The sequence below is a fragment of the Sphaeramia orbicularis genome, chromosome 8, assembly GCF_902148855.1.
Source record: "Sphaeramia orbicularis chromosome 8, fSphaOr1.1, whole genome shotgun sequence".
Taxonomy (NCBI): Eukaryota; Metazoa; Chordata; class Actinopteri; order Kurtiformes; family Apogonidae; genus Sphaeramia; species Sphaeramia orbicularis.
In genome coordinates this window covers 30923026-30940206 of record NC_043964.1, presented here as the reverse complement: position 1 = coordinate 30940206, position 17181 = coordinate 30923026, and the positions used below count along the sequence as shown (strand labels likewise).

The following is a 17181-nucleotide window of genomic DNA, read 5'->3' as shown; positions in this document are numbered from 1 at the left end:
GGCAAACTCACGCTTCACTTAGATCTGCATTGATCAAACAAATGCGTCCCGGTGAGTGTTACGCACGGGAAAATTAACGCACACTGGCACGATCGCGTATTTGGCTGAATGTTGGCTCTGTTCATCAGGTTACGCTGATCCTTAAATCGCTGACTTTCAAAAAATCTAAAGAAATAGTGTTTGGAAAAATCGATGTGATGTGGTTCCCTGTTTTTTAGGCCGTTCAGCACAGGGGCCAAAGTGAAGGCCGATCTCCACCCTCAGAGTAACATCATATCTCCATGTCTGTCTTATGATTTAAGGATTTGGTGAGTCTGGATTTACTAAACAAATCTCACTCAAGAGATTCAGATCTTTGTGGTTTCTAAGAAGCGAATGCATTGCCCTACAATAAAATCCCAGGCCACCTTGTTTTTCATCCGACGGGGTGAGCAACACCCGAGCAATAGGCTCTGCAGGACCAGCAGACTGTGTGTCTGAACTCATAAATTATTTAAAGACGATGATCGCTCGGGTGCTGCTAAATTTAGGAATATCCGTACGTTTGCTATAATTAGAAGGCAGATGGAAAGCGGACATTTATAACAGTGCATGGAAGGTTTTGACAGTTCCAGGTGAAGATGCTGCGTGCGCGTGTTTGTTAGAGAGCGGGTGGATGCGTTTCCCGAGAGGCTTCAGAGTGAGCTTGGCGACAGAGACTAAACTCCCCCTGTCTGTCGTCAAGGTCAGACGGAGGCGCATCCTTTTGCGTCAAGAGCACCAGGAGAGAAATTAAACTCCAAATCAATTGCCCTTGAACCAACGCGCCTGTGCGTGCGTGCGTGTGCGTGCGTGCGTGCGTGCGTGCGTGTGTGCGTGTGTGTGTGTGTGTGTGTGTGACTGACTGATTGCCAATGCGCTCGATTTGTTTATAAAAGTGAGGATAAAGCAGCTGAGGTTGTGCTGCGCTCTTTTACGCGTCTGTCCATCCTGGCGCGGATGTGTGCGTGCGTGCGTGCCAGGAGCGATCACGGGCCATTGCCGTAATTGCAAGACGCGCAATATACACGGCGGGGAAGTGAAGAAAGAGGCGCCGCTTGTAAACTCGATAAAACACCCTTGAATGCACAAGAGAAATTCAGAATGACCGGGGTTACGCACGGGCGGCTCGGCGCGTTGCGACAAGCGCTGGTTTTGCACGACAGGACAAATGAAAGAGAGGAGAGGAGAGGAGAGGAGAGGAGAGGAGAGGAGAGGAGAGGAGAGGAGAGAGGGTGCAAATTATTGACGCGCGCCTAAGCAAGCTGCTCTCAGCCCTTCATCTGTCACTCAAGAAGAGGAGGAGAGAGAGAAGGAGACGGCTGAATGGGAGGAGAGTCACAGTCCCACTTCCCTTCCTCCCTCCCTCCCTCCTCCCCACTCCCCTCCCCTTACTCCTTATTTTCATTCATGGCACAATCACTGACACACGCATACACATATCTCCCCCACACAGCGGCAGGCTCAGTCCCTCTCCATCAAAAGACAGCTTCCTCTTGCACACATACACACACCTTTTATAAGGACAAACCTTCCCTATTCCCTTCTCCGGTTTTTATCTTTTCCTATCACTGTCACCGTTGGATTTTGGGTATTTCTTTTCACACGCGACTAAACATGCATTCATCTGTTTCCATACACACACATTCTAGATAATAACTAATGTCCAGCAGCACAGAGTCAACTCACACATGAGCTAAACCAAAAGGACATTGCAAATCAAATGCAGACACAAGCAAGTGCCCATCAGAAACTGCATGTTAAATTCTCTGTTGTGCGATTGTATGCGTACAAACAGTTGCGTTCCCAGACACACATGCAGTTTTCCTCGCCACCCACTCAGAGAGAGAGAGAGAGAGAGAAAGTGAGAGAGTCAGGGAGTAGGAGGGAGAGCAAACCTGAGACAGAGAAGGGCTTTGAAGCTGCCGTTTGCCCTTTCTCTCTCCTGCTGGGTGCTTCTGAGTGCATGAGAGAGAGAGAGAGAGAGAGAGAGAAAGAGAGAGAGGGAGAGAGAGAGAGAGAGAGAGAGAGAGAGGTAAGAAGCAGGTGGTCCCAGAGCTCAAACACTCCTCCCTCCCGTCAGTATATCAGCAATCACTCTTTCTCCCCATCTCCCTCTCTCTCTTTCACCCCAGCTCTTTAGCCCTAATACACACACACTCACTGCGATCAGTGCAACCACTCTCACCCCCCCCACCCCCACCCCCCATCTGCTCCCACTCACTCTCATACACACACATTTGTGCGTGGTGGCTGTCGGACAGGCTGCTAGACTCCCCAGCAGTGACACCCCAACACCACACCACACCACACCCACCCTCCCATCTCCTGTCCCCAATGCCCACTGCCACTGCCCCCTCCCCAAGCTAATTCCATTATACATTCCCGACTGGAAGGAAGAGGGGCTGTCTTCTAATTGCTTTCTTATCCCCCTGAGTCCCCCTCACTCTCTCCTCCTCCTCCTCTTCGTCCTCTCTCCTCCACCATCACTACCCCCCTCCCCTTCTTACAGCCCGCCCCTCACCCTGCGTGCACTCAACATGGCAGCAGACAAGCAGAGGAGGGAGGCGAGCTAGAGAGCAGCAGAGAGAGAGGGAGAGGCAGGCAGGCAGGCAGGCTGCCGCTATCAGGGAATACTGGTGCCATTTTCAGCATCGCAGGGTAAAAGGATTGAGCCTCGCCGCTGTCACTCGGCTCGGCTCGACTCAGCTTAGCTCGCCTCGGCTCAGAACCACTGAACAAGAGGGAGATTGGAGGGACAACAAAAGGAGGAGAGAACGGCTGACCCCTAACAGGTACCATGCTTTTCCACTCCTATCCTCTAGAAGGGTACAAGATAGACAGCAGCTGAGTACAGATGGAAGTGAGCGCAGAGGAAAAGGCTGAGGGGGTGGGTGTGTGTCTGTGTTTGTCTGTGTGTACATCTGTGTCTGCATGCCAGATAGAGGACAGGAGGGCACCTCATGGGACTGTGTTCTATTTTCATTAAGTATCACTGGATGTTTTTCATAAGAGAAGAACATTCACACACTCCCACACACACGCAAATAAAAACACACACTCCCAGTACCAGACACCTGCATCAAGCTTGTTTTACGCCACATCTGTCCAAACAGCACATGCAAAAAACTAATACAAATATTGTGTCTGCCTGAGAAACACACGGAAAACATGCATGAGGGGTAACCTCTCTGTTTGTCTGTGGTTTGTTTGTTTTTTTCCTCACTGGCTGCATTCAGCATCCTGAGCCTTGGGTTGTGTTACGTAGTGCTATAACGGGACACCATGTGTCATAACATGCTGTTTACTTTGCCTCTTGCATAAGGACGAATCTGCACACACTCGCAGAAAAAAAGTTACTAATATTATGAACTCAATGATGAAGTTAGATTCTTATTTGCCCTATGTTTTATTTGTAGTTTGGCAGTATTATTATGTGATGTGTATAAGGATGAGAAGTCTGTAAATTGTACAAACTCTACTGGTGCGTCTTCTGTATAGCTTTTGAAGATTAGATGTGCTATATTTAGCATCGCTTTGCCTGATATGTTCTGGCAATGTGCTATATGTTGTACGGATATGAGTCATGTGTGTGTGTGTGTTTGTGTGTTTGTGTATGTGTGCATATGTGTGTAAGAGAGAGAGGGAGAGTGTGTGTTTACAGCACTCATATGCTGCGCAGTTCAGTTCAGAGGCGGCTTTACTATAGCGTGCCATTAAAAGATGCACTGAGACTGCAGTGTCACTGCTGACTGAAACGGATGCTACCCACAGCCTCAATCACCCTGGAGAGAGAGAGAGAGAGAGAGAGAGACAGGGAGGTGTGGGGAGGGCTGGGAGGTGTGACAGAGGGAGAGAGAGAGGAGAAAAAAAAGCAAGTGGGAGGTGGAGATAGACGGGGAAGTGTGTGTGTGTGTGTGTGTGTGTGTGTGTGTGTGTGCGCTTATAGGTCTATTTGTGTGTGTTTGGGGAAGGTGGGTGGGTGGGGAGGGGGAGAGGGAGTGCAACAGGGAGGGAGGGGGTAACGAAAGCGATAAGGCAGAGAGGGTGTAGAGAAGTGTCAGGGAGAAAAAACAGGGGTGAGATAGAGAACAGCAGTGGTGTGTGTGTGTGTGTGTGTGTGTGTGTGTGTGTGTGTGCACGCGCGCATTTATGATCATGTGTGTGTCTGCCTAGAAAGATAGAGACAATGTAGGCAAAAGAGTAAGAATAAGAGAATGATAGAGCAGGAGAGGGAAAGTGATAAGAGGTGAAGGGAAGGAAGAATATATGAATGGAAGATGAGATGCTGATCCCCTATAGCGATGCAGCGACATGGCTGCCATCAACACGTAAACACCTGCACTGGAATAAACAGTGTGCATCTGTTGGTGCTCTAAACTCAAAATGCATTTTTACATGTATGCACAAAAAATGTAGTATGTTAAATACTACTATGGCAAAAAAACTGTATATTCTATGTGACTTTAATATTTTCAACTGAAAGTCAAGTTGTGTTGACAGTTTTTGTTTTGTGTGTGTGTTTGTGTGTCTTTGTGAACCATGTGTAAAAGCAATATTTCCCTAGTCAAAAGAAACAGATAAGACAAGAGCCAGCCCATTGGCTTGGCACAGCATGGCATGGCAAGGCTACATATCTTGAATACGCAATTACTGCTACAGAGAAAAATGGAGATGGTGCACGCACGCTCATACATATACACACACGCATACAAAAACACACTAAAGTCTGCTCTCCTTTTCTTCTGACTTTTTCTCCTTCACACACACACATCCAGACTAACAGTTGGTTTCCTGCATGATGCAACACAATGAAAGGAAGCTGATTATCATGGAGATTGGGAGGCATGTGGAGCGCAGGTTTCAGTGTGTGTGTGTGTGTGTGTGTGTGTGTGTGTGTGTGTGTGTGTGTGTGTGTGTGTGTGTGTGATGGTCAGTAAAGGGCATACTGAAATTGGCAACTCATTGTTGTGGTGAAATGAAAGGTGAAAGCTTCTCTCTGTTACTCTCTCTCTCTCTCTCTCTCTTTCCACCTTCTTTCCTCTTTCTGTCTCCTTGTCTTAGACCAAACAAATAGAGGAGAGGAGAGGAGAGGAGATAGACTAAGGGAAATACAGAGAAATGATAAATTCACATAGACATTAAGTGATATTTGATGACATATCAGTGCTGTATATCTCTATACATTTCCCTGCCGTTTTGTGCACCTTTCACTCTTTAATCTCGTTGTCTGGCATCGATCTGTCCCTTCGTTTATATCTGATTTCGCATTTACTTTTTAACTAGATTGCCATAGTCTCAGTTTGTCCACGTCAGTCGGTGTGTATGTGTTTATGAGCTCCACAGTATAAGCCCCAAGTGCCCACCTAATTGCCCCGGAGGCTCATGGTTATTTACTGTGTGGGGTTATTAGGCAGGCAGACAGAGACAGACAGAGAGCGAATGTTTGTCCCTCATTAAAGAGAAGTGCCACGAACACAAGCGGGGCTGTAAGGAGCAACCGGACCGCAGCACTGTCATTAAAAGTACCCCACACACACACACATATAAACACAGTCAGCTGCTAATGAATGTGGACATTCAACCTATGACTCATAGCATGTCATTTATATTTATATTGAGTGACAGTGTGTCTTTCTTTTTATAAATATGTGCAGTTACAGTCCTCTCTGTTTTCATTGCTGCCATGGTAATTATTCATTATTTCCACCTGTAACATGTCAGATTTCTTCATTATACAGTTTGTTAACCAAGAACATGTGACTGAGTCAACAGTTTTGAACAGTAGTAGAAGTATTTGAGTTCTGATTTAGTAAAATACTGGTATTTTTGGGTACTTTACAGAGGTCAAGTATATGAATACCCATGAAACAGGAGATTTACTTTCTCTCTGTCCTTATTTCCCATATTTCTATTGGTTCAAGGCACACAAATGCCCAAGAAGCATATGCAAAAAGACTATTGATACTTTAGTATAGCAATACCGTGTTACAAGTGAAATAAATAAGCCTAAAATATTTGGCAAAATACACTTAAATATCAAAAGTAAAACTACTCAAGTAGCTCTTTTGTAAGCACTATGTACTGTCATCTTTTAAAAGCATATCATATGATTTATTTTAGGTTGCAGCAATGCTGTTTCAGTGAAAAAAGCTTTTCTGCTCAACTGCAAAGTGAGTAGATGTAGTAGCTGCATGTCATATTTCAATCTGAACTCTTATAAAGTGTAAATAAAACCTACATGCCTACAGTTTGTAGCTGTGTACATACTTGAGTGAATGTACTTTGTTAATTTCAGTCTGGGCCGCTTAGGGCTGCAATAGGAGCTGTGGGACCGCAGTGAAATAGAACACATCCATCCCCATTCCTTTTTTCACCAGAAGTGATGCAATAGTTCTGTGATCGTACATTACTCAGTTTGTCATAACTTGAGTAAGTGCTTCCCTTTTATATAAATTGATATGTTAAGTATTTTTATTATATTGACAAACACACAGCCTTTCTATGTCGGCATATTGTCTCCACAAAAATGACTAGGAATCGAGTAGGAGTCGTGGTAAACCATAGACTGGGGAGTTTTATGGCCCCACCGAGGTGCTGTGCACACACTTTTAAATTAGAAAACAAATTGCCCCAACATATGAAAAAATAAGTTGAAAGTAGCCATAGTATTACTGGAGTCTCCCACCGTAGACCCCATGTGTGATGAAAAATGAAACACTTTACGGTGGCAAAAAGCTTTCTGTTTTGTTACTTTCTTCAGTATCATACTCAATACCCACATGGACCTCTGTCATCCATTACATATGACACATATACACACATACGAGTGTAAACCTAAAGGCTCCAACGAGATCCAGCACCCAAACCCTAACACTGATAAGATCACAGAGGCGAACCTGAACACAAACACTCAGCCTTCTCTCATCTTCTTTTCACTGTGTGTGTGTGTGTGTGTGTGTGTGTGTGTGTGTCTGTGTGTGTACGCTAATAAACACACAGAAGTGTAAATGCCTCTTCATCCTTGTGTGTATTATACGACATCAGAAACGCACAGTGTGTTTTTACAGGAGCTCAGTTTGAGTGCGGGGTGAGAGGGCGGGTACATGCTGTTCCAGTGAACAGTATACCAAGACTGCTAACCTAGATCTGATTACACTCAGTAGCCCCTCATAGATACAGCTGTGTGTGTTGCATGCCCATGTGTGTCTGGTCTGCACTCAGGCCTAATGCAGTTTGCAGGTAATATGTTTTTATTGGACTAGCCAGGCCAGTGTCAGTGCAGTGTGTTTGTCTAGTGAGGGCTGATGTATTTCCCTCCATGTGAGTGAGGAACATCAGAGAGAAAGATGGAGGTGGGGGGTGGGGTGGGGGGGTGAACAGAGCTGGGAGGGAGACAGGGAGGTAGGGGGTGGAGAGGATGAGCAAGGGGTTACTGCAGGGAAGAGAAGACAGAGGTTGTGATGAGCGAGAGAGAAAGCAAGGAGGGGGTAGAGAGGAAGAGAGGAAGAGGACAGGCTCATCTGTATGCTGGTTACTGTGTGCTGCTTGTTTGATCTGGAGGGAGTACTTAGTGCTGGATGGTGGGATGCTGCAGAGTGGTGAAGGCAAAAATAAGGTTCCTGCAATGGTGGGTGTGTGTGTTTAAGAGGGAGAGTGTGTGTGTAATTAGGTGTGAGGTGTTGGGTGCAGCACTTTGCTCATTAAAAGGATCTGGCCGTTGTCCAGCTCTGTGCAGTTCATCAGCTGTCCTTCATGTCTCTCATCCTCTCTGTCTTCTCTCCACTTAATATTTGTCCTTTACGTTCCTCCTCAGCCTTCTCTCCTCTTCTCTTCACCTCCCGTTTCCTCCTTTATTCGCGTTGCCATTTCTCTACTGTCTTTTCATCCTTTTCCATCTTCCCGTCCGGGCGTTTCTGCATCAAAACACTGGCAGAAAAGTCCTGCAGGGGTTAGGACCAAAAATGTTATCATATGGATTGATATCAGTAAATATCAGGATAAATGTCGCATTATTTCTTTAAAGTTTTAAACTGATTTTTTTTTTGGTCCTTAATGTAAGTTAAGGTAGCCACATGCTTCAATGGGTTGAGAAAAATTTCAGAAATCTAGAGCTAGAACGTTCAGAACAGGTACAATGATAATATGTTCAGCATCAAAGTAGGTTTGATTAAAAGTATGTACAACAACCAAACACAGAAGCATTTATGGCTGTTTCTAAGGTAAACAAAAATCCAAAAAGTGTGAGGGATGGGTATAAATCATTTTAGTTATTTTTAGGTTAGTCAGTTTATCAAAACATTAAGCATACTGTCATCGACTTCTTATTTTTATTATTATTTTGGTTTGGGTGGAGGGAACAGGTTAGTAATAACATTTCAACTAACTGACTTAAATTGTCTTCTTGACTCTTTAACTTCAGAAAATAATTAAAATTCTCATGCTTAGTCAAATTATATTGTGATAATTATTATTGTTTTTTCACCCATCTCTGTTGAGTGCACATTCCATTACAGATGAGAATTTGATTAAACGCAAATCATTAAGTATATGATGCTTGTAAAAGATCTGTGAGGAAACATGTTTAACACATATTCTAATGCGATAGTATTACGTTTCATCACACAGATCAGGGGTCTCAAACTCATTTTCTTTCAGGAGCCACATTCAACCCGTTTTGATCTCCAGTGGGCCGGACCAGTAAAATAATAGCATAATAACCTAGAAATAATGTCAACTCCAAATTTTCGTCTTTGTTTTAGTGCAAAAAAAACCCCATTAAATTATGAAAATTCTTACTTTTATAAACTATCCAGACAAAAAAGATTTGAATAACCTGAAAAAAAAGAAATTTCTTAAGAAAAATAAGTGAAATTTTAACAATATTACACCTCATTTTATCATTTCTACATATGCGTTATGGATCAGATCTACACAGACACTAAACACTTAGTAACAGGCAGAAAATTGTTAAAATTGTGCTTAATTTTCTTTAGACATTTCAGGTTGTTCATATTTGTTCAGGTTATTGACATTTTATTGTTATAGGATAGCTTGTAAATGTAAATATTTTTATAATTCAATGTTATTTTTTGCACTAAAACAAAGACAAAAATTTGAAGTTGTCATTATTTATAGGCATAATGTAATATTTTTTTCATATCAAACCAAGAAATAAAAATGGAGTCTTTTTTTTTTTGTAGGTTATTATGCTTTTATTTTACTGTAGATCATATTGGTCTGTATGTGGAATCTGAACGAAAATGAGTTGGACAGCCTTGACAGTGAAATTTTTGCACTTTGCACATTCATCCCACGGGCCAGATCGGAACCTTTAGCGGGCCGCATTTGGCCCCCGGGCCGCGTGTTAGAGACCTCTGACATAGATGCTTCATGAGTAAATACTTTCTGTGGCATGCAGCTTATTACACTATCACACTGCCGGAATAGACCTGTTGGCACACTGTATTATCAACAGTAAAGCATTCTAACCAGAAACCCATTGAGACAGAACACATACAGGTAGGTTTGTTAACCCGCAGACTAACAATATAATGTGGCAGAGATGGTGAAGACATGCATAATGAGTTCTTTCGCTCAGCATCAGCAACGAGTGGAGCAGTTTTGCCCTTAAATTCAGTCACTTCACTCGCACTTTCTCTTTTGTAAGCATATGGAGAATGATATATGCTTATTATTATTAAAGTTTTTTGGTGAGTGTGCAATTGCAGGGCAAAGTTTTATTCGCCTGCACAGCTGCTCAGCATTATCACCAGCAAGCAAGGCTGTAATTTTAGTTGGGATGTACTCTACTCTAAGAGACTTGAATGTAAAGTGTGTGTGCATTCAGCTAAATGAGCGTGTTACTAAGTAAAGCCTGACCTGCTGGTGTTTAGCTGTTTGCAGGAAGGAAAGAGAGTGTGTGAGAGAGAGAGAGAGAGAAATGATAAGAGAACGGAAGAAGGAAGCATACAGTGAGGAGTGAAAAAAGGGCCAGAACGCAGAGAAAACAAAAAGACATGAGATGAGGGAAACAAATAAATATTGACACCAAAGCTGGGAGGTGTTAAGAGGGAGACAGACAGATTGAGGAACAGAATACAAACAGTAAACAGAATGCACTATGGAAAGTGGGGAAACAAAACGGAAAATCGGCTAAAACTTAACGCTGGAGATTGTTTTGTGCCTGTGACAGGGGAGACAAAACTCTAAGGTGGAAATAACCATTGGAGTACATAGAAAGTCTGTGATGGGATCAGGCAATTGTCAAGATTTTTTTTGGAACCAGAAACTGTCACCAGTGTCTCTTCTATGTTTAAATCATGCAGCAACAACGGCACTTTGAAAAGTTTTCTACCCGCCAAACCCCCTCCTGTGTCTTCAAACAGCTGCTGGAGTTACATAACGCTGAGAGAAAAAGTGTGATCACAGACAGAGACACAGATAGAGAACCTGAGAGGGAAGGATGTTTCAGATATAACAGAACAAACACACATATGCTCTAATTATAGCCCAAACCTGCATCGCGTGTACATTTACACAATTTCGTTGCTTTGTGTTTTGAAGTTGGTGCTGGTGTTGTTAAACTGGTGTCATTTCAAGTGTTGTTATGACGGCAGTAAGTTACATCATCACAACTGGAGGTCTGTCACATGCACATTTGAAGGTAGATGTGTTTGTGTGCAAGCCCACTGAGTCATAAAGGGACATAATGTGGGAGTGCGTAAGTTAGGATATATATTTGCACATCCATGTGCCTGACTGTATGTGCACGTATGTGGACATATATGGTTTGGAGAACTTAAGCAACATAGACACCACCTTTTAAGCGATTATATGTCATTTGTGCATTAAAGTATCCATCTGTGTCCATGTGCAGGGAAGCCTAAACAGAGTGGTTCTGTTGGAGAAAGACCAAGATCATAATTTTAGATAAATGCATCAGCCCGTTTCATTTGGTTGACTGTAAGGATGTAACGATATGAAAATTTCATATCACGGTTATCGTGACCAAAATTATCACGGTTATCATTATTATCGCGGCATTGTTGAAATTGTGCTCAAAATGTTCAAAAAGTACTTATGCACACACTGAAATAATTTAACCAAGTTGTATTTAAAAAAAACAACAACAAAAAAACTAATAAAATAATTGGTACAATGCACTTTCTCTTGGCAGAGGCATTCAAATAGTAACCCTTAGTGGTCTGTGCCTTTTTTGTCCGTTTTTCAGTCCTTTTGATTTTGCCTTTATATACAATATAAACAAATGTTTACTATACCCATATTTGGTATCTTTTTTTTTTTTCAGCACAACTTCATTTATATCAACTGCCTATTATTTTTTTCACTTTAACCTACTATAAAAACATTGAAGGCCAGAAAACACACAAAAAAATATAAAATCAGATTTGAAAAATGTATATACTTTATTGCATAAATAACACACAGATGCTTAACAAACCTTTTGAAAGACTTCAAAAGTGAATCTTGGTTCCAAATATTAGGTATATGCAATTAAAATTGTAATAAATTAAAATTATACTCAAATATTTGACATAAAAGCAGATATTTATGTAAGCGTTTTCTCTGGAAAAGTGCAGTAATCAAACACGGTTATCATGATAATTAGAATTTAAACAGTAATTCTAACCGTTTGCAATTTTACCGCAGTTTATCGTTGTACCGGTAATCATTACATCCCTAGTTGATTGTCAACAGGAAACATGCACTGCAAAAAATCAAAAGCTTACCAAGTGTGTTTTTCTGATTTCTTGCCCAAATATCTCATCACACTTAAAATAAGACATAATCACCTTAAGAGTAACTTTTCAGAGAGATATAAGAACATATTTTTAGGCAATAGATCTGGAAAATCTTATTTCAAGAAATCTCACCAAGGTAATTTTCACTTATTCCACTGGCCGATGTTTTTGCTTAATTCAAGATTTTTTTGCTTAATTCAAGCAAAAAAAAATCTGCCAATGGAACAAGTGAAAATTACCTTGGTGAGATTTCTTGAAATAAGATTTTCAAGATCTGTTGTCTAAAAATAAGTTCTTATATCTCACTGAAAAGTTACTTTTTCAGTGATTATGTCTTATTTTAAGTGTGATGAGATATTGTGACTAGAAATGATAAAAATACACTTGATAAGATTTAGATTTTTGCAGTGTGGTAAACAACGTACCTCATGGAAGCCACCTTCTAATGTGCGCAGTATGAGTTACATGTTACTTGCAGCTATTTCACAAGAAAAAATGCTATAATATCAACGTTTATGTGAATAAAGCTTTAATACATTACCTCATTTGTAAATATGATCGATTTTCATCAGCAGGAGTGAAAACAACACTTCTATGATCCCATGCTACACACTTCAGACAGTATATTACTATTGTTTTGATTGAGAAACTTCTAGCAGGAGACATTCTAACCTCAAGGAAAAAGCCTATTTCATTTATAAAAAAAAAAAAATTATATGATCACATTGCTAAATCTGTCTAGATCCATCATGTCATGTGATCATATGTAAACTGAGCTCAAGTGTGCATCATTCCAGCAGGTAGGCTATGGGTCACCAGGTTGCACAGCTCATGAAGAAACACACTTCCCATGCTTAAAAATATGATTATATTTTCCTGAACTTTGACCTATCAGTAATGACGCACAATATATGAATAATTTTGTAAGAGTAAGAAAGGAAGCTGTAAGAAAGAATGTTGGACCCTCTTCTTGAGTCCCTGTACGTAAACAGTTCTCCATATTCAGAAGTGTTGCTAGGTTGCATGTATGTATCTGCTTACATGTATGTGTGTGTCCCTGCATGCGTGTTTTGCTTGACTGCCTCCGTGCAATGGACAAAGTGAGTTCTCTGCCTGTGAATTAGCTTCCATAGCAACCGGTGCCACACAGCCAGTCAGGCAGGCAGTGAAATGAATGAACGCCGCTCTCCCTGTGTGATCTGACAGTGGGTACAGGCCCGATGCCAGATCAGGGTACGGTGGGCACGCTGGTATGTTGACGGCCACAGACAATGGGGTGTTGCTGTGGTGATAGGCAGGCTGGTGGCTTGGGGGGGTGAGGTGGGAGGGGGTTAATAACATGTGCTGGTATGTGCATGATAAAGGCAGGATTCATTGTGATAATAGTCACTAAGTCTGTTTGCTTTCCTACAGTTTGTCCTCCTCCTCCTCCATCGTTATTTCACTATTTCTGTTTGCTGGTCAGTATCTCTCCACTTTTCATCTCCTGCCCTCTCCCTGTCTTCTCTTATCTCTCCCTCTCATTTGCTCTTTTCCTCTCCTTTCTTTTTTCTTTTTGAGAAAGAGGTTGCGGCATTGCAGAGGTGGGTGTAGTGAGGGGGCAGAAGAGATTTTTTTTTATCATTGTTATTGTCAGAGATCACTGATCACCTTGGATACTCATACATCTGCTGCCCCCCCCACCCCCCCAACTCCATACAAAGATACACACACACAGATGTCAAACACACGTCAAATTTTAACAGATACACGTCCAGATTTGGCAAGAAAAAAGACTAGGATTTGGGCTGTGAACAGTGCGCTGTACTAAATCAGAAAAGAACAAAACACCACAGAGGTAAAAAAATAAGCAAAAACAATCATGATGCCGACGTCAGAGACGGACTTCACGTTGATTTGTGATCTAGATGATAGCCACATCCCAAAGTGCACTGTTCAGCCACCCAGAGAGAAGAGCAAGCAGACGCATAGTCGCGATCCGGCTAATTGCTAATGTTCTCATGCAGAGAAAACATGAGGGAGATGCTAATGACCTCTCACTCTGATGTCTATCGACTGACCTAAGCGTAGCCATGGTACCCAGGTTGAGAGCCACTGACATACTCATAATCGCACACAAAATACACAGTCACCTGAGGCTCAGATGAGGGATAAGCCTGAGCCAAAATTTTTAAATTAAATTATATTACGATATCATCAATTATCTCAGTTGTTAAGATGTATTTCCGCTGTACTGAACAAAACATAATGAACGGTGAGAATGGAGCTGCTGGGCTATTCTGTGTTTTAATATTTCTTTATTCCACAGTACTTATCACTTATCTTTTTGTGGAGAAATGTGTGTTGCACCTTTAAACGAAGAAGGAAGGAAAAAGAGAGAGAGAAAAAAAGGAAGGGAACAAGACTGAAGGCTGCTGAATAAAAGAAGCACCTGGGAGCACGTAAGAATAGTAATCAATCACACACATGCAGACAAACATGCACAACATACACCTGGACGGCGGAAAAGCCATCTGTAATACCGCAACGTAGCTCACTCAGTGTCTACAAGTGTGTTCTCTGTGTGAGTTTACCTTTGCTCTCATGTTTATGTCTGCATGTGCATGCAAACCGAATCAAGATCAGGTTCTAATTCACTCAGCCGTGTCAAAGAAATACACACACAAGCCTGAATTTACATGCATGCACACTCTTTTGCCAAAACATGCATCCTCACAACCCACAAATTACACACACACACACACACACACACATACAAACATGCACACACAGCCAGGAAATCATGCATAAGCAACGACTTTTACCTGCAGCCACAGCTACATACCAATGCATACTAAAAAGATTAGGATAGAAGAGGGCCCAGGAGTGAGAAGAGAGATGGATGAGACAAGCAAGGGATGAAGTGAAGGATGGATGGACGGAGGGGGTAGGCCAGTGACGGGTCTGTACGGCCAGGGAGATCTGTAATGAGATCTCAGCGAGTCAGACACGACGCTACACACTTATACCTGCTAGATATCAGACGAACAGCAGGGAATGCATTAGCCTAGCTGGCTAATATCAAAATCTGTGCCGATGTTATTAGCATGAACTGCCATCTAACACTCTAGCATGCATCGATCTTCTTGAGAAACAACTAGACTAGTCATCCGGGTGCTGGAATTAGCTAAGGCTGGCAACAATTCACAGCTACCTAAGCAGTTTTTTCCTGCAGCAGTAAATTAGAATAGGTTTGTGTTGACCAAGTGTTGCTTTTAGACTGTTAGCTTGTATCAGAGAGTGAGTCACTAGCTTTGCCACAACACAAATTTAAACATCAGAGCTGTCAACAAACCCTGGGCTATCTCCACGGCCATATTTATTCATGTGGCTTGTCACCCGACCAACAGACTCACACAGTAACAGTACAAACACACACAAACTGCAGCGCTCATGAGCAAATGTATCACATATAAAAGACAATACAGAGGACCGTCAACATTTTTCTTCCTGTGAAACAAATCCAGATCCTATTAACAAGTGTTGTCTCTGTAACAAAGCTGGACTTCACTTTGCAAAGGACCTCAGTTGCTGTTCCAAAACCATTGTGAATGTTTGGTGCTTTTTGATAATGTTATGTTCAATAAACAGACATCAGTGAGGACATTCATTGTTATACAAAAACCCAACAAATACAAATACAGTCAGGTTTTTTTTTTTCAACTTGATTTTTATTGGGAAAAGTGTGTTTTTTTTTTGTTGTTTTTTTTTTGGGGGGGGGGGCAGAAATGTCTCTTTCTTGCTGAAACTTTTACATCATTTTTTTCATTTCATTTATTAAGATCCCCATTAGCAACTGAAACATCCGTCACTATTCTTCCTGGGGTCTCCTCTACATTACAGTACAATTTTAATTATTTACATTAATCTTACCCCATTCACGCCCACAAACACACACAAACGGGACATATAATACAACAGCCCAATGCAATAAAAATAAACGAACAAAATAAGTGCTATACATTTATACTCATTCACCAAACAATAGCATCATCATGAGAAGGTTCATCCCTAAGAGGACAATGATCATTAATAAACTGTTCTGTTCAAAATATGTGGAATAGTTCTGCTCAGTTAACCTTATTTTGATGCTGCTTGGTAAAACTTTCTCCTGACATCTGCCCACACACATTCTCCCTTCATCATCTCACCACCTCCTTTCTTCATCATTTGTCCCCTTAAAGGCTCCATCTCCACCATCCTACCATACAGCATCCTTCCCTCCACCTCTTCTCCTCTTCCTCTTTTTGAGTTAACCCCATTCTCTTTATCTTCTCTTTCCATGCCTCCATCTTTCACTGTTTTTCTCTGCATCTTCCGTTACCCATATTTCTCTCCTCAGCTCCCCTTTCTTTAACCTTTCATACTCTCTTCCTCCGCCTCTTTTTTCAGTCTCTTTTTCTTGCCAGCATTCACAGACACCTCTCTCTCTCTCTCTCTCTCTCTTTCTCAATGTGTCTCAGCTCTGTTTCAGCTTTTTCCATCACTGCCTCCGCTGTTCCGTCAACATCCTATACCACACCTCCTCCCTCCCATCCTCCTGCTTCCTCCTCTTCTCCCTTCCTCCCTTTACGCTGCTTGCTCTTTTTTTCCCCCTCACATCTTTAGTTCACATCTGCTAGTCTAACACCAATCTTCTTCCTTTTCAGCATTCTACCATCACCCCTATTACACTTCATTATTGGGTCTGTTATTTTTTTTATCTTCCCATCTCCTCCCCTCTATCTCACTTTTGCAATGACGCATGAGTGCATATTCCTGTCTCATTCAAGCAGCCACCAGCTTGCGCGTAGACACACGCATATACCTTTTCCCGTTTAACATATTCAGCGTGCACTAATGTCATCGTCAAGGTTAACAGCCCAGGTGAGAGGATCTGGAGTTTATGTTTAATGTAGAAAATTCACTGTGATGTGGATTAGTCAGCACCATCGAATTTTTTTGAGGCTAACGTGAAAATGTTTCGTTTTAAGGGAGGCTGTCATCTAAAAACTTTCCATATACATCATCAAATAAATTATTGAAGGATAATTGACGGTTCTGTGATCCCATGGTAATTATCGTCTCGAATGGGCAATCTGTGGAAGAGAATTTCATGCTGTTTTAGCTTCAGCCCTCTATCTTTGTTCCCTCATTTATGTTCATTAATGTGAGGAGCCGCCATTGTTCCATGGATAATTCATTGACATGCGTGGCAGCAGTGTCCATGTGTTTGTTTGTGTGTGCGTATGAGTGCAGTGTGTATACATTTGCCATGGCGGGTGAACAGATGCAAAAGGCATGACAAGAAAATAACCTTTTCTCCCTCGTCTGCTGCGATGACGAGACGCTTCTCTTGCACTCTGTTCTTCCCTCTAAC

The 17181-nt window shown here is 41.9% G+C and overlaps 1 protein-coding gene across 1 annotated transcript in view; it reads left to right on the top strand.

Moving 5' to 3' along the window:
- Positions 1 to 2576: 2576 nt before the first annotated feature.
- The window catches only part of rai1 (retinoic acid induced 1), a 59583-nt gene continuing 44978 nt past the window's right edge, over positions 2577 to 17181 (top strand). Inside the window, 1 exon segment of the mRNA XM_030141629.1 lies at positions 2577 to 2813. The gene's annotated coding sequence lies outside the window, so the exon portion shown is untranslated.